General features: G+C 36.1%; 1 pseudogene; it reads left to right on the plus strand.

The window, feature by feature from the left end:
* Nucleotides 1-23167, plus strand: part of LOC111536552 — a 109100-nt pseudogene that overhangs the window by 12025 nt on the left and 73908 nt on the right.

Genomic DNA, 23167 nt, shown 5'->3' on the forward strand with positions numbered 1-23167 from the left:
CCAAGTGACTTGAAAAGCTGTTGATTTGGAGTAGGACTTACAATAAGAGATGGTTCTGTAAGAAGTTCAGTACTAAGTGCAAGCTGCTCTTCCACTTGCACCATATGATTTAACAGATAGGAATACTATGTGAAGCCCTTGGCCACCTCCTCATAGGTGCAGTGGGGGTCTTTAAAATTTTGGAGCAAGATCCTGTCATTCTCTGAAGATGACTATTCTCCTTTTGGGAAACAGTTCTTGGCCTGTGACTGGGCTTTAATAGAGACTGAATGCTTAACCATCTCCACCAAGTTACCATGTAACCTACACTGCCCATCATAAACTGTGTGTTATCTAACTCAAAACCTCATAAAATTGAGCATGCACAGCAACACTACATCATCAAACAGAAGTGATGTATGAATTACTTGGCCTGAGAAGATCCTGAGACATAAGTAAGTTACATGAAGAAGTGGGTCTCTTGTCCTTTTTCCTACTATATTACTTTCTCTCTTTTACCCTTTACATATGACCTCAAGGTGAATAACGTATGATCTGTTGACAAAGGAAGAAAAAACTTAAACCCTGTTTACATTTGCATAATATGCAGGCATCATTCAAAAGTGGACAGCTGCAGATCTACTGCCCTCCTCTGGTATATTTCTGAAGCACAGTGGCAAAGGGAAATTTTCTCAGTAGGCATAACTTGGAGCTGTGCACCCAGTTGTTCACTGGGCTTGAAAGAAGAAATGGCCAGAGGTGCAATTACATACCGATTCATGGGCTGTGACAAGTAGTTTGGGTAGTTGACCAGGGACTTGGAAGGAACATAATTGTAAAATTGATGACAGACATTTGAGGAAGAGGTTTGTGGTTAGATCTTTCTGAATGGGCAAAAAATGAGAAGGCTTTTGTGTCTTATGTGATTACTCACTAACAAGTGACCTCAGCAAATAATTTTAGTGGTATAGTGGATAGAATACCCATTTTCTGGATACTAGTCAGCCTCTTTCCCCTTTCTGGATACTAGTCAGCCTCTTTCCCCTGCTCCACCATTGTTGCTCAGTGGCTCACAAAGTGGCCATGGCAGCAAAATGGAGACTTGCTTAGCAACATGGCCTTTAACTTACCAAAGGCAACTTGGCTATGACCACCACTGAGGGCCCAGTCTGCCATCAAAAAGAACTGAGTCCCCAAGATGGTACCTTTACCCAGGATAATCAGCCAACTACCTGTTGGCAAGTTGATTACATTTGACCACTTCCATCAAGAAAGGAGCTGCATTTTATTCTTTGTGGAATAAACACTTACTCTGAAAATTAATGTGCCTTCTCTGCATGCAGTTCTTTTGCCAAAACTTCCATTTGGGGACTTACAAAATGTCTCAGTCACTGTCATGACACTCTACACACTGTTGCTTTAGATCAAGAAACTCAGTTTGCAACAAAATAAATGTGACAATAGATAGGTCCATGACCATGAAGTTCATTGGCCTTACCATGATGCCCACCATCTTGAAGTAGCTGGCTTGATAGAATGGTGGAATAGCCTTTTGAAGACTCAGTTACAACGACAGCTAGATGTAAACACTGTTCAAGACTGGGGAAAGGTTTCCCAGAAGGCTGTGCTCTGAATCAGTGTCCAATATATGGTGCTGTTTTTCTCATAGCCAGGATTCATGGGTCCAAGAATCAAGTAGTATAAAATGGAGTGACACTATTCACTAGCATCCATAGTGGCCAACCAGCAAGATTTTGCTTCCTGTTTCTGTGATATTATGCTCTGCTTGCCTACAGGTCTTAGTTCCTGAGGGAGGAATGCTTTCACCAGGAGATGTAACAATGATTTCATTGAACTTGAAATTAAGACTTTCACCTGGAGTCTTAGGGCTCTTCACATCTCCGAATCAACAAAGATGGAAGTTACAATGTTGGCTGAGATGATTGATCCTGATTCCCAAGGGAGATATTGGACTGCTCCTCCATAATGGAGATAAGGAAGAGTATGTCTAGAATACAGGAGATCTCTTATGGAGTCTCTTAATATCCCCATGACTTGTGATTAACTCACATGGACAACTATAGCAATCTAAATAGAAATCTGTAACAATCCATCTAAGCAGAACTACTAATGGCCCGGACCCTTCAGCAATGAACTTTTGGTACTTCATTGAACACCTAAACTTCAGTTGAGGTCCTTGCTGAAGTCAAAGAGAATAGAAAATAGGTAGTAGAAGAAGATAGTTATAAATAATAGTTACGACCATGTGATCAGTTACAGAAAGAAGAATCATAATTGTCATAAGCATTTTTTCCTTTATTTCCTACGAGTACATTCATATATTCGTGTGTATGTGTGTGTGTGTGTGTGTAAAATCTTTGTTTTTTTACTTGCTTATTCCCTTATGATGTAACATAAAATATATTGATTTTAACTCATACAAATTTCATTTTAGTACTGTTAATTTTACATCATGTTACATCATAGTATTTAGGTTACAGGATGTCAAGGAGAAGAGTAAACATTGACCAAAGAATTTGCCTCCCTTTTTGGGAAGAAGTAAGTATGTTTTTGTTTTTGTTTTTTTGCATGGTACTTGTATCATGTTAAGCAGTGTTATTATCTTATTATAATCTTTACTTGAAGATGAAGTATCGTTTAAGGAGATGCATATGGGTGCCGAATGGACAAGGAGTGTAATTAGGATGGTTAATTTTATGTGTCATCATGACTGGCCATGGGGTGCCCAGATTAAAGGTAATTTCTAAGTGTATCTGTGAGAGTATTTCCAGTTGAGATTAGCATTTGCACAGGTGGATCAGTAGGTTGTGGATCCCCAATGTGAGTGGGCATCTTCCAATCTCTTGAGGGCCTACATAGAACAAAAGGGGCAGGAAAAAGTAACTCACTCTTTTTTTTTTCCTGCTGTAATGACCGAAACATTTTGTCTCATTTTCTTTTCTCAGAATAGAAATTATACCCTTGGCTCCACTGGTTCTCAGGCCTTTAGTCTAGGATTGAATTATTCCATTAGCCTTCTTTGGATTTCAATTTGTATTTAGCAGATTATGTGAGTTATTCTCCACAGTCTCATGAGCCAATTCTTCATAATAATTCTCTGGATGCACATATATGTTCTCATATATTGATAGATTGATAGCCTATAAAACCAACAGGTGATATATATATATGTGTGTGTATATATATACACACATACACACACACACACACACACACACATATATGTATGTATATTCTCAGAGAACCCTAATACATGTCTTATACTTAAGAATATATTTTTGCTAAAATGTTTCATCTGTGGAAACAAACAAAATGTCCTATTAGACCTCATAAACATTTAATTTTCAGACTTTTTTTTTTTGCAATACTAAATCCCAAAGCTGAAGAAGTATTTGCAGACATCTAAAACATGCCTTGATGATGTATACTGAAGCAGAAACAATTCCCAAGCTTCTTTGAAATTTCTGAATAATCTCATGTGTGATTTTATATTTTTCAATAATTGCTTTTTATTATGATATTTTATGTGTAGATATAGTTGTGAAGTCTAAACATGCTCAAAATAACACACATTTTATTGTTTACACTTTCTAATAATTTACTATAATGCCCCAGTACTTATTATTTAATAAAGCAGGGACATATTTGGATAATTCCTTTAAAGAATAAAGATAATTAAATAACAAATTTACTATGGTAAAAGAAAGAACCATAAGAAAAAATGACCATTTAATAGGATTTATAAAGTGTATTTCCAAAAAGACTCCAATTACTTCTAAAAGGCTCTGATTACTTCTGGAATAACATAATTTTAGTTTCATGAGAATCATTGTAATTTAAAATAAAATGTGAATATTTATTAATTTTGAAAAAGTAAAACCTGTTAGGCTGTCTTACATTCAGCAGCAAGACATTTTATGACAAATATTTCAATACATATTTTACAACATAAAAGAACTATGATGAAAAATAAAACCTTGCACACACACACACAAAAAAAACTGGCGTTGACACATTAGTATTTTCCTAACCTCTAGAATTTGTCTTTTCAATACTCAGTATTTACATAGTAAAATATATTCTCAAAGAGCTCTTTGATCTTTAATTAGTTAATTTTTATGACACTTTTATGAGATAGGTCACAACTTTGAAGAGAAAATAACTTACCTTTATAAAATGACATCAGAGTGTGCCCAATAGAAATCTACAGTAATTCAGGTGCCAGGTAACTAAAGATTAAATCATTGATAATTTTCCGAAGCTAGTCATGCTATTATTCCTTTTTATTTTAAATACTAAATTTCTGTATAGCAGTATCAAAAGCAGAAAATGAAGCAGTAACTGCAAGGCCATTTGTTTCTAATTTAGGAAATTAACAAAGACTGAGCAAAACTTTTGTATGTAAAATAATGTGGCTTTGATTATCTTAATTCTGTATTTCACCCCTTTCCCAGGTAACTGAATATGGGCATTATAGTTAACCTCTCTGATCGTCATTTCTCATATGTTAAAGTAGTTAACATTATATCTTATAGGAGTATAAAGAAGATTAGACAAAATATATCTAAAGCAATTAAAGAAGTACTCAACACTCAATAAATGTTATTTCTGTTGTATTAATGACGTGATGAAAATAACAATGAAGCAGAGGAGGAGGAGAAATAAAAGTGTAATAGCACAAATTATAATTTCATGGTTACTTCGTTTCAACCTTTTACTACTCAAGTTGAGCTGCCTCAAACTTTCAGATGTTGACAGAACAAGCCTGTTTCTGTTGAGTGCTGCTAGTCACCTAGGCTTGTAATCCATTTTGTCCCAGAAGTAGTACCTAGGTTAATAGGGAGAGAAGAACTGTGATACAATGCCTGGTAACAGATTTATTATACAATTGGGAAATGAGACTGATGTGGTTTGGCTCTGTGTCACCACCCAAATCTCATCTCAAATTGTAATCCCCACCTGTCGAGGGAGGAACTGGTGGGAGGTTATTGGATCATGGGAGTGGTTTCCCCCACGCTGTGCATGTGATAGTGAGGGAGTTCTCATGAGATCTGATGGTTTTAAAAGCATTTGGCAATTTATTCTTTCTCTCTCTCTGCTTCCTGCTGCCATGTAAGATGTGCCATGCTTCCCCTTCAACTTCCACCATGATGGCAAATTTCCCGTGGTCTCCCCAGCAATGCAGAACTGTGAGTCAATTAAACCTCCTAAAACATTACCCGGTCTCAGGTAGTATCTTTATAGCAGACTAATACCAATACCTACTAAACACAATCTTTACAGGGCCAAGTAGGAAATGTATTTTTATTTTTATTTTTATTTTTGAGATGGAGTCCCACTCTGTCACCCAGGCTGAAATGCAGTGGCCCGATCTCGGCTCACTGCAAGCTCCACCTCCCGGGTTCAAGCTGTTTTTCTGCCTCAGCCTCCCGAGTAGCTGGGACTACAGGCACCTGCTACCATGCCTGGCTAATTTCCATATTTTTAGTAGAGAGAGGAGATTTCACTACGTTATTCAGGATGGTCTCAATCTCCTGACCTCGTGATCCACCCACCTCGGACTCCCAAAATGCTGGGATTACAGGCATGAGCCACCACACCCGGCCGGAAATTTATTCTAAAAATTACATGAATGTAAAGAAAGAAGAATAAAACACTGTTAAGAACAAAGTTGGAGACGTAATCAACAGAAATAAAGACTTTTTTGAAAGGCAGATTAAGACAATGTGGAATTAGCCAGAATGGACAAATTTACCAACACATCTAATTTAAAAAGCTCAGAAATAGACCAAACATTTACATAAAACTTTACATATGGCAGAGTTGGCATTGCAGATAAGTATTAACTGCACTATTTGAAAAATGGTGCTAGACAATTGGTTGTGTGGAAAAATAAAATAAAATGAATTCTTTACCTAAAACTATATACAAACTTTAATTCTAGATGAAACAATATCATATTTGTACAATTACATTTTAAAGCTTTTAAGAAAAAAATAGCATAGCTTTATGGTGTTAAAGTGGGGAAGGTTTCATAAGCAAGACACAAAAACGGTTAAACATAAAACAAAAATCAGGCCTTAAAATTAAGATATCAGAAAGAAAAAAAAGTGACAAGCTGGAAGTATATATTTGCAACAAATAATCTACTGAAAGGTCATTAGTATGTTTGGTGCAAAAGTAATTGCAGTTTTTGTACTTTTAATGGCAAAAATCTCAATTACTTTTACACCAACCTATAGTAATGATCTTTTGGCAGATCATTTGTTGCAAATATATACTTTCAACTTTTCACTTTTTTTTCTTCCTAGTATCTTAATTCTATTAAGATAATATTAATAATGATAATTTATATGCATAATATTTGTCTTACTGATTTTCAGAAATTTAGCCCTACCTGGTCCCACTACTTCACCTTTTGCTGTCTACATTATACTCTCCACACAGCAACCAGAATGGTACTTTACAAATGTCATATTATACATCTGCTAAAACTGTAATATCTCCCCATTTCAGTTACATTAAATTCAAAGTCCTGTTAGTTCTCTGAACTCATCTCCCACTATTCTACCTCTTGTTCACTTTTCTTCCAGCTATACCGACTTTCTTGTTCTCCCATGAAAATATCCACTAAACACTCCCTATTTGCATTTTTCACCCTATGACTGGAGTCTCATGAAATTCATTTAACACCTTTTGGGTTCTGATCAAAGGACACCTTCTCAATGCAATTTACTCTGACCACTCTATTTAAAATTGTTCTCATCCTCATTCCTGGCACTCGCGTCTATCTTATCTTGCTTCCTTATTTAAGTACTGTATTGGTTGGCCAGGGCCATCATAACAGAATGTCACAGACTGTGTGGCTTAGCCAACAGAAATTCATTTTCTCACAGTTCTGGAGGCAGAAATCCAGGATCAAGATGTTAGCAAAGTTGATGTTTTCTCTGAGGCTTCTCTCCTTAGCCCTCAGAGAACCGACCTCTTACTGTACTCACATGGCCTTTCCTGTGTATGATTGCTCATACCTGATGTCTCTGTCTGTGTCCCAATCTCCTTTTCTCATAGAGAAACGAGTTGGGTTGTATAAGGGACTATTCCCTACAGGCTTGTTTTAATTTAATTACCAATTTAAAGACTTTAACTCCAAATATTGTTACATCTGATGTAGTGGGTGTTAACACTTTAATATATAAATTTTGGGAGTCACAATTCCATCTATAGCAAGTGTTTATCACTTTATAACATAAAATATGTTTATTATATATGGATGATTTTTGCCTTTTACCCTCATTAGAATGTAAGCACCATAAAAGCAGGATTTTTTTCTGTTTTATTCTCTGAAGGATCGTAAGTATTTATTTCAATACTTGGCATGTAGTAGGCACATAATATGTATTTGTTGAATAAATAAAGAGATTTTTATGGAAAATAAATGGAAACCAACCAAATATCACAGACAATTAATGTTAATGATATTATACAAACAATATTATGAATATATTATGCTATAATCAAACAAGGAACTAATTTTCAAATATTACTGTGATTATGCATCTTCTGGGAATCTTGTTAAATGCAAATTTGTACTCAAGGATTTGGTAGTGGTACCAAAGATTCTACATTTCTAACAAATTTCTAGTTGATCTCAATGTTGTTGGTCCAGGGAATGGGAACATACTCTGTGTAGCTAAGCCATACACAAGGAAGATGAATGTACCGCATAATGAATCTCAATGACTTATGTTCAGTGAAATAAACAAGTTACAAAATATTTGCAGTATAATTATGTTACTGTCAAAAGTAAGTGAAATTAAGTGATATATGCTTTAAGAATATGTTTACATGTGGAAGAATTATAAAGTGAAGCAAAGGAATAATTAAAATAAGTTTTAGATTAGTGGTTACAGCTGAGAGTGCAAAAGAGGGCTCAATTTGGAGTGAGATATTAAAGGGTTTTAGATATAATAGTTGATCCTGTATTTTAAGCTCAGTGATGAATATATAATTACTTATTTCTTTTGTATTTTTTAAACTGGGCACATATTGTAAGGAACGCTCTTTCATGTCTTGGAAATATTTTGCAAAAAAAGAGAAAGCAGCAGTAAAAGGAGAAAAATACTTAGAAAAAAGTAAAAAGAATGTAAGTGAACAGACTGAAATATCTTTTATCCTTCTGTCTCAAACATTTATCACCCTGTACTCAATACTGAGCCAGAGAGAAATTACAATTATTTTATGCCAGTAAGTAGCTCTTAGTCTAGTAGAGACAAAATATTTACAAACAAATACATGTAAAAAACAAAAGAAAACAAAAAAGCATGTCTTGTGTACTTTCTAACAAAGATTAAAACACCATATAAAATTATTTTAAAGAGAGGACATCATATTTTTTTTTAAAAAAAGTGCTTTGTGAATGACTATTGACATGCCTAGTTTAAACACTTTTGTCTATGATTGCTGTAGGTGGTGTGAACGTTTTGCAACTGATATGCAGAGGAGCACAATAAGAGAATATACCTAGTTAAAACAAAGTTTCTAACACTAATATCTTTAAAGTTTTGTGTTTTAATATCTTTCGTACATTTTGTGATCTGGCTTTCTAGGGGTGCTTAATGCTTTCAAAACTTTGCTGTCAGAAGTGCCGAGAACAGCTCAGTTGGGGAGACCCTAACCCAGTGGCGCTAAAGGAATTAAAGATAAACACACAGAAATGTAGAGGTATGAAGTGGGAAATCAGGGGTCTCACAGTCTTCAGAGCTGGCAGCCCTGAAAAGAGATTTACCCACGTATTTTTTAACAGCAAACCAGTCATTAGCATTGTTTCTATAGATATTAAATTAACTAAAAGTATCCCTTATGGAAAATGAAGGGATGGGCCAAATTAAAGGAAGGGGTTGGGCCAGTTAACTGCAGCAGGAGCATGTCCTTCAGGCACAAATCACTCATGCTATTGTTTGTGGCTTAAGAATGCCTTTAAGTGGTTTTCCACCCTGGGCAGGCCAGGTGTTCCTTGCCCTCATTCCCATAAACCCACAATCTTCCAGGGTAGGTGTTAGGGCCATTATGAACACGTTACAGTGATGCAGAGATTTTGCTTATGGCCAGTTTTGGGGCTAGTTTATGGCCAGATTTGGGGGGGCTTGTTCACAACATGTCTCCCTTCTCTGATTCGCAAAGAGATAAAAGCAAGGGCAGCTTTGTCACAGTGAGCTACTTGTCACAGGAGTCGGAATCCGCATCTGCAGACTATACAAAGGCAAACAACACAGATTAAAAGCAAAATCATCATTGAAATTGCAGAGCTTCCAAGTGTTTTCATCCATTCTAATGGGTTACTAGCTGCTAATTTGTCTGCAGCTCCTTTAAGCACTCTAGTTCCTTGCATTAAGATCAGGTGTGCCTGGGATACTTTAAATATTTATTCTTTTAATTTTGCTATATCCAAAAACAAGTTGGTAGAGTGTCATTCTAGATGCTTTTTTATTTTTTCCTAAATTTTGATCTTATTAAGAGCATTTAATAGTTTCTGCAAATCCTTATGTTTAGCTCCTAGTGCGGGCCATATCATTTGAAGTTGAGGTGCCACTATACTGCCATGGTTCCAGATAGTAGGAACTCTTGCCGTACTTCTTATCATTTCTACCATCTGATGGTTTTGTTCAAATCATCTGAACATAGTGTGACCATGGCACTCAGACTGAGAGGTGCAATTTAAGCTAAATGTCCCCTTAGGGGACCAATTAATAATGATTCCATAGGAATCGTTGTGTAGCACCTCTGCCTGTTCTGCAAAACAATCTTCCGAAACAAGTACATTCATTTTTTCTAACTGGGTCCAGTCCTGTTTACAAATTGGTTTTTGAGGGTGGTATGTCTCAATTATAGGAGCAGATTTATTATGGTAAATACTGAGATTAGAAAGCATGTGTAACTGTGTCATAGAGTGATTGCATCCAGGCACTATTACCAGCCTTTGTTGAAGGAATACTCACAGGCAGTGGTGATAAGCCCTATCATAGCTACCATTAAATTATTCATTGTCACTGATTGTCCCCTTTTCCTCAGGTTTGCTTCTGCCATCTGTGAGAGCTTCTTGATCTGTCCCCAGGTGGGTGGCTATGTTCGGTTCAACAGGTGTTGCTCGTGACAGTTGGGGTTCTCCTCAGTGCCAGTCTCAATATGGCTGCAACCAGAGGGTCCTCGGGATCCTCCCAGAGTCTCTTCCTTGGCATCTGGCTCATGATAAAGTTTCAGGTGTCTTGATGGTATCCACATCAGCTGTTGATTTTGGCCAGAGAAATACAAGCATAACCTCTACCCCAAGTTATTATTTTACCTCTTTCCCAACTTTTTGTTATCAGATCTCTCCACCAAATCAGTTGTTCTGTTTCTGTCTTTGAAGCTGGTTTCTGTAGATGCTGTTCAGCTGCTGATAACATCTGGCCTTTGGGCAAGCTCAAAAAATTTAAAGTTAATAATGCTAGGTTCAGTTGCATCTGTAGGGTTCCATATTCTCTGTCTCTCCCTTTCTGCTTTTGCAATTTCTGTTTTAGGGAGAGATTCATCTTTCCACTGTGGCTTGTCCTTGAGAATTGTATGGGATACCAGTAATATGTTTAATATTCCACCTAGAGAAAAATGTAGCTAGAGCTTGGCTAGTATAGCCTGGGGCATTTTCTGTTTTAATAGAAGCTGGAACACCCATCACCACAAAACACTGCAAAAGGTGACATTTAACACAGGCAGAAGACTCTACTGATTGGCAGGTAGCCCAGACAGAGTAAGAAAAGGTGTCCACACATACATGTACATAAGCTAGTCTCCCAAATGAGGGAACATGTGTGACATCCATTTGCCAAATAGAGTTAGGTTCCAGTCCTTGAGGATTAACTCCTCCTGTAAAAGATGAGGAATGTACCATTTGGCAAGTTGGGCATCACTGGATAATAGTTTTAGCTTCTTTCCAGGTAATGCTGTATCTGTGTTTGAGACCAGAGGCATTAACATGGGTTAAGGATGATAGCTTTAGCTTCTTTCCAGGTAATGCTGCATCTGTGTTTGAGACCAGAGGCATTAACATGGGTTAAATTGTGAAAGTGTCTAGCATTAGATATCACAGTAGCAACTAGGCAATCAGCCACTTGATTCCATTCAATCAAAGGTCCTGGAAGAGGTTTATGAGCTCTAATGTGAGTGATGTAAAAAGGATGCATTCTACTCCTAACTGCTGTTTGTAATTGTGTAAATAAAGTCATCAGTTGTTCATCTGTATGAAAACGTAACTGAGAATTTTTGATTAACTGTGTGGAATAAACCACATATGAAGAATCAGAAATCACATTAATAGGCATATCAAAAGCAGTCAATACCTCAATTACAGCTACAAGCTCTGCTTTTTGAGCTGAAGTATAGGACGTCTGGAAAACTTTACTTTTTGAGCCAAAATAAGAAGCTTTACCATTAATAGACCCATCTGTAAAAACATTCTCAGCTGCTTCAATTGGTTTAAATTTAGTTATTTTAGGGAGAATCCACTTAGTTAATTTCAAAAACTGAAACTGCTTCATTTTAGGACAATGATTATCAAGAATACCCACAAAGTCAGCTAAATGGGTTTGCCAAGTAAGACTATTTATAAAAGCTTGCTGTATTTGTGCCTTCATGAGAGAGACAATAATTTTTCCAGTATCATATCCATGTAATTTAACAATCTGAATTCGCCCAATCCCTATCATAGTAGTGATTTGATCTAAATAAGGAGTTAGAGTCCGTGAATTAGCATGTGGAAGAAAGAGCCACTCTACTAAGTTCTGTTCTTGGACAATAACACCAGTAGGTGAACGCTACGTTGAAAAAAATAGCAAATCTAGTGTCTTTTTGGATCTATTCTATTTATCTGAGCCTTATGGACTTACTTTTCAATCAGCTATAACTCAACCTCAGCTTCCTTTGTTAATTGTTGAGGGCTGGTGAGACTAGGATTTCCTCTAAGGATAGAAAACAGATTCCTCATGGCAGAGGTAGGAATGCCTAGAGCAGGTCATATCTAATTAATATCCCCTAGTAATTTTTGAAAGTCATTTAATGTTTTTAGTTGATCCCTATGTATGGTTACTTTCTGTGGCACAATGGTAGTGTCATTTACTAAGGTCCCCAAGTAGGAGTAAGGAGTAGTAGTCTGAATTTTGTTAGGAGTGATAATTAAACCAGCACGAGAAATTGAATTTTGCAAGTGATCATAACATTGTAGTAGTATTTCTCTAGTGGGGGCAGCACAAACTATATCATCCGTATAGTGAATAATGTAACACTGTGAAAATTTTTTACAAGTAAGTTCAATTGCTTGCCCCACATACGTCTGGCAAATTGTTGAGCTGTTTGACATGCCCTGTGGCAACACTTTTCAATGATAATGCTTAGCAGACTGCAGGTTGTTTACTGCAGGAATTGTAAATGCAAACCATTCACAGTCTTGCTCAACTAAAGGAATAGTAAAGAAACAGTCTTTTAAATCTATGACAATTAAAGGCCAATTTTTTGGAATTATAGCAGGAGAAGGCAATCCTGGCTGTAATGCTCCCATAGGTTGCATAAATGAATTTATGGCTCTTAAGTCAGTTAACATTCTCCATTTACCTGATTTTTTCTTAATTACAAAAACTGGAGAATTCCAAGGGGAAAATGTTGGAGCTATGTGCCCATTTTCTAATTGTTCAGCAACTAATTTTTCTAAAGCCTCCAGTTTTTCTTTACTTGGCAGTCATTGTTCTATCCAAATTGGCTTATCCGTTAACCATTTTAAAGGTATAGGTTCTGGAGCCTTAACAATGGCTGCCATAAAAAAAAAATATTTCCTAATCTTTGGTGGGAACTTTGTTTTTCCACTTAAAGCAGTTTTTTCAAACCTTACAAATTTTTTTCTAGTCCCACACCAGGGACATACCCCATTTCATGCATTGTATGTTGACTTTGAGGGCTATATAATGGTTCTGGAATTAGAACTTGTGCTCCCCATTGTTGTATAAATCTGTTCCCTATAAATTTATAGGTATAGAAGTTATAATTGGTGGAATAGTCCAAGCTTGTCCATCAGGCCCCTCACAATGCAAAATATAACTACTTTGATATACTTCAGGGGCTTTACCAACTCCAACTATGTTAAATTGAGTGGGTTGAATTGGCCATGTGGACGACCAGTGCTGTAGAGAAGTGACTGAAATGTCCGCTCCTGTATCTACCAAACCTTTAAATTTCTTTCCTTGAATAGTTATTTCACAAGTAGGACATTTATCAGTAATTTGATTTACCTAATAAGCTGCTTTGCCTTGTTTATTTGTGCTTCCAAATCATCCTGTTCATTTAATTTCACTTTTTCCCATTCCCACATATGGCACAATCAGGAGCTCTAATATATGCTCTCCTGGCTCTGCTTTCCAGGGAACAGAAGCAGATATAACAATTTGAATTTCCCCATTGTAATCTGAATCAATGACTCCTACATGTATTTGTAGGAGTCATTTCAACTTACACTAGACCTTCTTTCCAACTTACACTAGACCTTCCTAAAAGTAATCCTATTGTCCCTGCTGGCAAGGGTTCACAGACTCCTGTTGGGACCTTTTGTGGGGGTTCCCCAGGCAGAAGGCTCACAGCTTTTGTGCAGCATAAATCTACTTCAGCACTACCGGCTGTGACAAAAGACAGACATTGTACAGGGGTGAAGGAATAGCCTGAGCTGGAAATGCCCCTGTTTAGAATGGGGCCCAGGATGGGCCCCTCATGGCTTTTCCCGAAATCAGGTTCTCTTCTTTATCAAACTTAGAGTGACACTGATTAGCCCAATGTTTTCCTTTTTTACATTTTGGACATATTTCAGGATAAGCAGTTTTCTTTTTTCCCGTATCTGGTGGCTTGACTTGCTGATTTTTTCTATTTTTTTTTTTTTTTTTAGTATGAATAGTTTGTTCAAATTCTTTGAATAATTTAAAAGGAAAAAGCTCAAATGTAGATATAATATTTCCCTGTTCATCTAGGGGATGTTTTCTAACGGGGAACTGCCAGGCCTCTAAATCACCCTCTTGTCTAGCTTGCTGAATTCCTGCCTGAATAGAACTAAGAGTGGTCACTCAAGATGCTGCTTAAACCGTCACTGGGGCAACTACTTTTCACCCAGTGTCCTCTGGAAAAGAAAGATCTGGAGGGTGTTTTTCTTCAAAATAATTGTGAGAGGGTGCTGAAGGGTAGGGATGAACCTCTCCTTCCTTTGCTGCTTTAGCTTTAGCTGGCAAATAAACATGCTCTGTAACCTCTTCTGTTACTTCGCTATGCTCTTGTTCCTCCTCCTCCTCAGTGTGAAAAAGTTCCAAGGTGAAATGAACCAGACCGCATACCTGACACATTGTTACCCTGATGCTTCCGAGCTCCCCTTCTTACTCACCACAGGGATTGCTTTAAGAGTATTTGGGTGTCCTCCAGCTAGTTTTCCGTTCCAACTGTCGCTCTGGCAACCATTCAACCTGGATTTGAGACCCCACGAATGGACGCCACTTGCAGAGACCAGTTCAGTCTGGGAGACCCTAACCTCGTGGCACTAGAGGAACTAAAGACACACACACAGAAATATAGAGGTGTAAAGTTGGAAATCAGGGGTCTCACAGCCTTCAGAGCTGACAGGCCCAAACAGAGATTTACCCACGTATTTTTTAACAGCAAACCAGTCATTAGCATTGTTTCTATAGAAATTAAATTAACTAAAAGTATCCCTTATGGACAATGAAGGGATGGGCCAAATTAAAGGAAGGGGTTGGGCTAGTTAACTGCAGCAGGAGCATGTCCTTAAGGCATAAATCTCTCATGCTATTGTTTGTGGCTTAAGAATGCCTTTAAGTGGTTTTCACTTAACACCTGGGCAGGCCAGGTGTTCCTTGCCCTCATTCCTGTAAACCCATAATCTTCCAGTGCGGGTGTTAGGGCCACTATGAATATGTTACAGTGCTGCAGAGATTTTGTTTATGGCTAGTTTTGGGGCTAGTTTATGGCCGGATTTTGGGGGGGGCTTGCTCCTAACATGGAAGTGCCATTTACAGGACATCTAGAGAATTTCACAAAAGAGAAATGCAGAGAATAGCACTCTAATTCTGTGGTTATTTAAGCTATTTCAACATATAATTTTTTTTATAAAAGAAATATATTTGCTCCCATTAGCTATACAGGGATAGCATAACACATGCTTTTATGGAATTTGCAATTCAGAAAAACTCTTCTTGTAATAATGCAAAGTGTTTAGGTATGCATTCATTGTACAATTGGCTTTAATAAAAGACTCAGCCATAAATAGAGCCTTTTCAGTGTACAAAACTGATTAAATATTGGGTTAAGAGAACTATGCTGTTTACTTGCTCAGTAGCTTCACTCATAAAAAGAGTAGAATTTTGAGATTTTCATTTCTCTAACCCTTTTACAGGCACATTTTTTGCATTGCCAAATAAAAAGTAAATCCAGAATGAGTACGGAGAGACTTTTATTCAAAAGGATTATTGCAAGGGAAGGGAGAAGGACTACTAGATTAGGGAGAATGGTGGCTGTAAAGTCTGCCAGTGTTTCAAGAATTAGGCAGAAATCTTTTTTTTTTTTTTTTCTCACAGAGAGCAGAAAACAAGACTTGAAAGAACCCAGTGTTGGGGGAAGTAGGATGAAAGGGTGGTATGAGATCATAGTAGATCACAGAATGTTTTACACTGAGACCAGACTATTATGAGGAAGGTTTCTCTGTTGTCTCAGGCTGAGGGTAGACCAATGTTCAGTGGCCTGGAGGAAGGAAAGAAGCTTAAGTTACGTTAACAGGTATTTTATTCCCATTGATCTTTGGGGATAAAATATTTCAGCCAATCATTTTTAAGACCAAAAAAAAAAATGAGATTTGGAGGGACTTTATCGAGTCTCGTCATCAGTTAAGCAAGGAAGGGGCCATTGTTGACTCTTATCAAAGTCATACAAGGAAGGATGGTTCTTTTCAGTAATCCATTTTGCAAAACAAAACAAAACAAAAATGATAGGATCGTTTTAACTTGAGTTGCTTCCTGAGAACATGAGGCTTTGGGAAAATTCCAGATTGTTAGCATGATGAAAGGGTCCTTAAAAGTTATAGCTTTATTTTAAAGTTATTGTAAAAGAGGCCTAATTAGGTTAAATAACTTCTTTCGGGTCAAAAAGCAAGTCAACAGCAGAGTAAAGTCAGGACTATACTCATTTCTTCTCCTTCCAAGAATATAGTTTTGCTAGCGATGATCTAGATTTTGAGAGGACTGAAATTTGTACAATTTGAGAGTCCACTTCAAAGAGAAGTATTCAAGAGAAAGAATACAAAATAGCTAATAAATTAGATATAAAAGTAAATATTTATGTAGAATATGAGAATAAATGGTAAGAAATTACACATTTTAACAGACAACCTATAGGAGAAAAATTTGCAATTGTAAATTCCTTTAAATTGAAGACACACAACTTGTCTTCTAATCTTCATTGTAGAAGTTTTGATTAGTGTCAAAGATATCAGCATTTCATACAAAAAGAGCAAAAATGAATCTTTTCTTCATTATGTTTATTTGATTCCCTCCTTCATATTAATTTGGATGACCAAAAAAAGAAAAAGAAAAAAACCTTAATTACTTCTATTCAAAATTTATCTTTTCTTTAATTTTTAGTATGTTCTTTCTACTATTTTTTCCAGGGATCACCAGAATTCATTAGGACAAGATATCCCCAGTATATAAAGACATGATTCAGTACATTGAGATACACAACACCACGGGCTTCACATAAATTTGTGCATTTCACAAGTTTTTTTCTTCTCTATCATCCATATTCTTCCAGTGTTGTGGAACATGTTCATATTACTATAGAACATCTTTCTCTGCTCCTTCTTGCCACCATGCCAGGTGAGTTGGCACAGCATACTTCAGATATATTTTTGGAAGCCATTCCTATGCTGAAACAATTGGTAGCAGTTTATGCAAAGAAATGGCTCAAAGCACAGCAATAAATTGTAGTACAGTAGATAATGCTTTTCCCAAGTATAGTACAGATTGTGGTGTTCATTATTAGGATAGTTTTGCTGACTTAGTCTCAAAGACTGGGACGTATTCAATGCAAAATATTCACCAAAAAAAGAATAATTGATGTGACACATAGGTTACTTAAGAAATCTACTAATTTCTTCTGTGATCCACAAAGTAGCTTGTATTTTTATAGAGTTGTTTATAGATGAACGTGTTATTAAGAATTCTCTGTAGTGTTGTAAAAATGCATCTTACTAGTAAAATTCACCTGAACTTCAGAGAAACAAATTAGAGGTCTTCTGAAATTTCCACTTCTCAAATTATTATGTGAATACGTGTCTATTATAGAAAGACTTATAAATGTCCTCATCCTGTGGGAATATTGTAGAGACTGAGAAATAGCCAACTGCTCTTCACAATAGTAGCAAATAGAGGTATTTACTTTTTAAATTAGGGCCAATTCTTCAGATGTGATCCAGTACAAAAATGTATATATTTACGTAATAACCACAACTTCAGAAAAGTGCCATCTAGATAAGTGACAAAGACCTGTACAGTTGCTATTACTTTAGTCTGTATTTTCTTTTATTACAGTTCTAACAGGTCTCTAAAAATAATCAACTCTGCAATGTGAGAAATTAACATGATATAATACTTTTTTAACGTTCCATTTTGTGCATCATTTTAGATCTTTGCATTTTATCCAGAATATTATATTAAGGATTGTCCAAGTATTCTCATCAAATAATATTGGCATGAATAAGGAACACCACAAATAGTCCAAAGAGTTTCAGTCTTGAGTTGTTGTTGTTTGGGTTTTTTTTTTTTTTTTTTTTCCTCCAATAAGGAAGATCAACAGTAATTATACAACCACCAAGCAGTCTTTTGAGTTTATCAGGAGGGGAAGCTAACAGCTGAGTTTACCTCTCAGTTAATATAATCATGTTTTGGACAAACATAATTTAAACCAACAAAGATCCAAAAAGACAAATAAAAGTATCACATAATAATAAATGATTCAATTAAACAGGAAAATCTAACTATTGTAAATATATGTGCACCTAACACAGGAGCACCCAGATACATGAACCAAGTTCTTAGAGACCTTCAAAGAGATTTAGACTCCCACACAGTAATACTGGGAAACTTTAACACCCCACTGACCAAAAAGATTAGACAGATCATCAAGACAGAAAATTAACACATATATTCAACATCTGAACTCAGCACTGGATCGAATGGACCTCATAGATATCTCCAGAACTCTCCACCCCAAAGCAGCAGAATATACATTCTTCTCATTGCCACATGGCACTTACTCTAAAATCGATATTAATTTTAATTAACTTTAATAATCTGAAGTAAAACACTACTCAGCAAATGCAAAAGAACTGAAATCAAAACAATCTCTTGGACCACAACACAATCAAATCAGAAATTAAAAATAAGAATAAGAAAATTCATTCAAAGCCATGCAATTACCTAGAAATGGAATAACCTACTTCGGAATGAATTTGGGGTAAATAATAAAATAAAGCAGAAATTAAGATGTTCTTTGAAACTAATGAGAACAAAGATACTACATATCAGAATCTCTGGGAGAAAGAAAGATTCTTTCTGTATGGTTGGAAAAAGTTACCCCGGAGTTAAGAGGAAATTTATAGCACTAAATGCCCATATCAAGAAGTTAGGAAGAACTCAATTTGAAAACGTAAAATAACTAGAGATCCAAGAGCAAACAAATCTCAAAGATAGCAGAAGACAAGAAATAACTAAAATCGGCTGGGTGCGGTGGCTAGTGTCTGTAATCCCAGCACTTTGGAGGCCGATGCGAGCTGATCACTAGAGCTTAGGAGTTTGAGACCAGCCTGGTCAACAAGGTGACACCCTATCTGTACTAAAAATACAAAAATTAGCCAGATGTGGTGGCACACACCTGTAATCCCAGATACTTGAGATGCTGAGGCACACGAATCGCTTGAAACCAGGAGATGGAGGTTGTAGTGAGCCAAGAACATGCCATTACACTCCAGCCTGGGTAACCGCGTTACGCTCTGTCTCAAAAAAGAAAATAAAAAATAAAAAAATAAAAAATAACCAAAATGAAGGCTGGGTACTGTAGCTCACACCTATAATACCAGCACTTTAGGAGGCCAAGGCAGGCAGATCACTTGAGGTCAGGAGGTTGAGAACAGCCTTGGCAACATGGAGAAACTGAATCTCTACTAAAAGTTAAAAAATTAGCTAGAGGTGTTGGCACGTGCCTGCAGCCCCAGCCATGCAGGAGGCGGAGGCAGGAGAATCACTTGAACCCGGAAGTCAGAGGCTGCACTGAGCAGAGATTGTGCCACTGCATTACAGCCTGGGTGACAGCAAGATCCTATCTCAAAAATAAACAAACAAATAAATAAATAAATGAATAAATATAAAACATAAAAATAACCAAAATCAGAGCTAAACTGAAGGAGATAGTGACGCACACAAAAAACTTCAAAAGATCAACAAACCAGGAACTGGGTTCTTTGAAAAATAAAATAAAATAGATAGACTACTAGCTAGACTTATAAAGAAGAAAAGAGAGAGGATTCAAATAAACAACAAACATAGTCAGAAATGACAAGTGGGATAATAACACTGACCTCACAGAAATGCAAATAACAATCAGAGAGTATTGTATACACCTCTATGAACACAAAATAGAAAATCCAGAAGAAATTGATGAATTCCTGGATACATACAGCCTCCCGAGAATAACCGGTAAGAAATCGAACCTCTGAACAGACTAAAAACAAGCTCTGAAATTGAGTAGGAAATAAATAGCCTACCAATCAAAAAAAGCCAAGAACGAGAGAGATTCACAGCTGAATTCTGCCAGATGTACAAAGATTTGGTACCATGCCTGCTAAAACTACTACAAAAAATTGAGGAGGAGTGACTTTTCTCTAATGCATTCTATGTAGCCAGGATTATCCTGATACCAAAACCTGGCAGAGACACAACACAAAATGAAAACTTCAGGCCAATATTCATGACGAAAATCAATGCAAAAATCTGCAACAAAATAATGGCAAACCAAATACAGCAGCACATCAAAAAGCTTATAGACCATGATCAAGAAGGCGTTTTCCCCAGGAGGCAAGGCTGATTCAACATGTGCAAAACAATAAATGTGATTCATCACATAAACAGAACTAAAGACAAAAAACAGACAATCATCTCAACAAATGAAAAAAGACTTTTGATAAAATTCAACATCCATTAATGTTAAAAACTCACAACAAACTAGGTATTGAAGAAAAATACTTCAAAATAATAAGAGCCATCTATGAGAAACCCACAGCCAAAATCATACTAAATGGGCAAAACCCGGACACATTCCCATTGAAAACGAGCATAAGACAAGAATGCCCTCTCTCACCAATATACTAGTAGTGTTAGACATCCTGACCAGCACAATCAGGCAAGAGAAAGAAATAAAGGGCAGCCAAATAGAAAGAGAGGAAGTTCAACTATCCCTGTTTGCAGATGACATAATCCTATAACTAGAAAATTCCATAGTTTCAGCCCAAAAGCTTCTTAAGCTGATAAACAACTTCAGCAAAATCTTAGGATACAGAAACAACGTGCAAAAATTAATAACATTCCTGAGAGCCAAATCAGAATCAAATTCCAATTCTCAATTGCCACAAACAGAATAAAATACCAGCTGGGCGCGGTGGCTCATGCCTGTAATCCCAGCACTTTGGGAGGCCGGGGCAGGCGAATTACCTGAGGTCAGGAGTTTGAGAACAGACTGGCCAACATGGTGAAACCCAGTCTCTACCACAAATACAAAAAAATTAGCCAGGCGTGGTGGCATGTGCCTATAATCCCAGCTATTCGGAAGGTTGAGGCAGGGGAGTTGCTTGAACCAGGGAGGTGGAGGTTGCAGTGAGTCCAGATCGAGCCACTGCACTCCAGCCTGGGTGACAGAGTGGGACTCTGTCTCAAAATAATAAATAAATAAATAAATAAATAAATAATAAAATAAAATAAAATACCTAGGAATACAGCTAACAGCGAAAGATCTCCACAAGGAGAATTACATACCACTGCTCAAAGAAATCAGAGATGGGCCAGGCTCACGCCTGTGATCCCAGCACTTTGGGAGGCCGAGACGGGCGAATCACGAGGTCAGGAGATTGAGACCATCCAGACTAACACGGTGAAACCCGGTCTCTACTAAAAAATACAAAAAAGAAAAAGAATTTCTCAAAAGGCAAGGTAATTTGCATATTGTGTCAAACTACCCACAATGATTACATTATACCATCGCATAATAGACCTTTGCGTATTTATTAATGAGGTATATTGGGAATAATATTTCCCTCTAAAATTTTAGCTGCCTACATATAATTATAAATATAAATCAATATGAATCCATAAGTGTTATTTTGATAAGTGATAAGAATGTTATGAATCCATTATTTACTAATTTGAAACTTTGAAAAAGTCAGTAACTATCCAAACGTATATGTTATAATAAACTGACAGCTAATATATTGCATTATCTGTATGTTCCCTTGTTTTCATTTACAATTTTTATTTCAATTGTTTGTAAAATTATCACATTGCCAATAAAGCAGACCTCTTACTGCAGTTTTTCATTGAATGTGTAAGAAACAAATGGTAATATTTATATGAAAGGATAATGAGTAATCTACTTCATGCATTTCTGTATAGTTATCTTTTTAAAATATTAATGATTGTTCTAATGTTGACACATATCTCAGGATTATTTTAGGTTTAAAACAAATAAAACCTACCTGACTTTATATTGTTGACACTCATTTTGTCACATAATTTTTTTTATTCGTCTTGTTATTTAATGCAATGCTAGGCCTTAAATAGATATTTCACTGAAGCAATAATTGTACTAAAAAAATTTTGTTTAGTAACTAGATTGTATACCCTTCTTAAATATTATACTGGTTGGTATAAATTAATTTGAAGTAATATTGCAGCATACTTTTAATGTGATTTTGTGGTAAGATGCAAAACAAATGATAATTGAATTATTCTATTTAAATGAGAGCAGAGCTTAACTTCTAGTCATGGACATACTTTATATTTTTTAAACCAGAGGAAGGTAAATGTTGAAACTCGGTACATATATATCTCTAATACTTTTTATAAATCGTAAGTTAGAACAATTGAAATTTAGATGGCAAACCTTTTATAATTTGATTAAATCTAAAAGTTATTTTATCTTTCATGCATTGAAAATCAGGCAGAAATCAAAGTAATATCCTTATGTAGATATTTCAGATCAAAGAAGACAGATCTAGTTATTCACAGAAGTAATATATAAATATAAAATACAGATTCATATGATCAATACTAAGGGAAAAATATAGGTAATACACACAAGCATACACATACATATGTATACATGATTGTACTTGAAAAGCCAATATGTTTTACAAATGATTGAAAGAAATAATTTTATTTTGAGACATCATAAAAAAATTATGTTCTTTATTAAAATTATCTATCATTTTCTTGGAATGTACTTTTCATGATATAGAATTTTATACTGTTCAACAGAGTTTTAATCTCAAGCCCCATTAGGTTTGTTTAAAAGATGAAGAGAATATCTTTTTCAATTAGAAACCTGCATAAGTTTTTAAATGGTGTCAAGCAATTCCACAATTCCAGTAGTTTAACTGAGCTGCTGAAATGGCTTGGTGTGGGGACTGTGTGTCAAGGGAGGGTAGACTACTTGGCATGTTCCTTTTCTATCTCTTTTATGTATAACTATAGTGAATATGAAGGAAACAGCAAACTAGACTGATGAATTATACACTGTGCTTGCTGTATACACTTGCATTATGTTATTTAATCAGACTTTATTCTTCACAGGAACCTGTCATGAAGCCATGAAGCTAGATTTTTTTTTTTTTTTTTAATGGAAACAAAGTAAGATTCAGGTGACTTCAACTGTATTTTCCAGGTCTAAGTCTAATCTAACTCCAAAACTTATAAGCAGCTCCTAGAGGATGCCTCTCCTAATGTAAAGTTAAAAATGACTCTTGAGGTAAAATGTATTCATCTTCAGAAAAAGACTT

This window comes from Piliocolobus tephrosceles, chromosome 12 (genome assembly GCF_002776525.5).
Source record: "Piliocolobus tephrosceles isolate RC106 chromosome 12, ASM277652v3, whole genome shotgun sequence".
Taxonomy (NCBI): Eukaryota; Metazoa; Chordata; class Mammalia; order Primates; family Cercopithecidae; genus Piliocolobus; species Piliocolobus tephrosceles.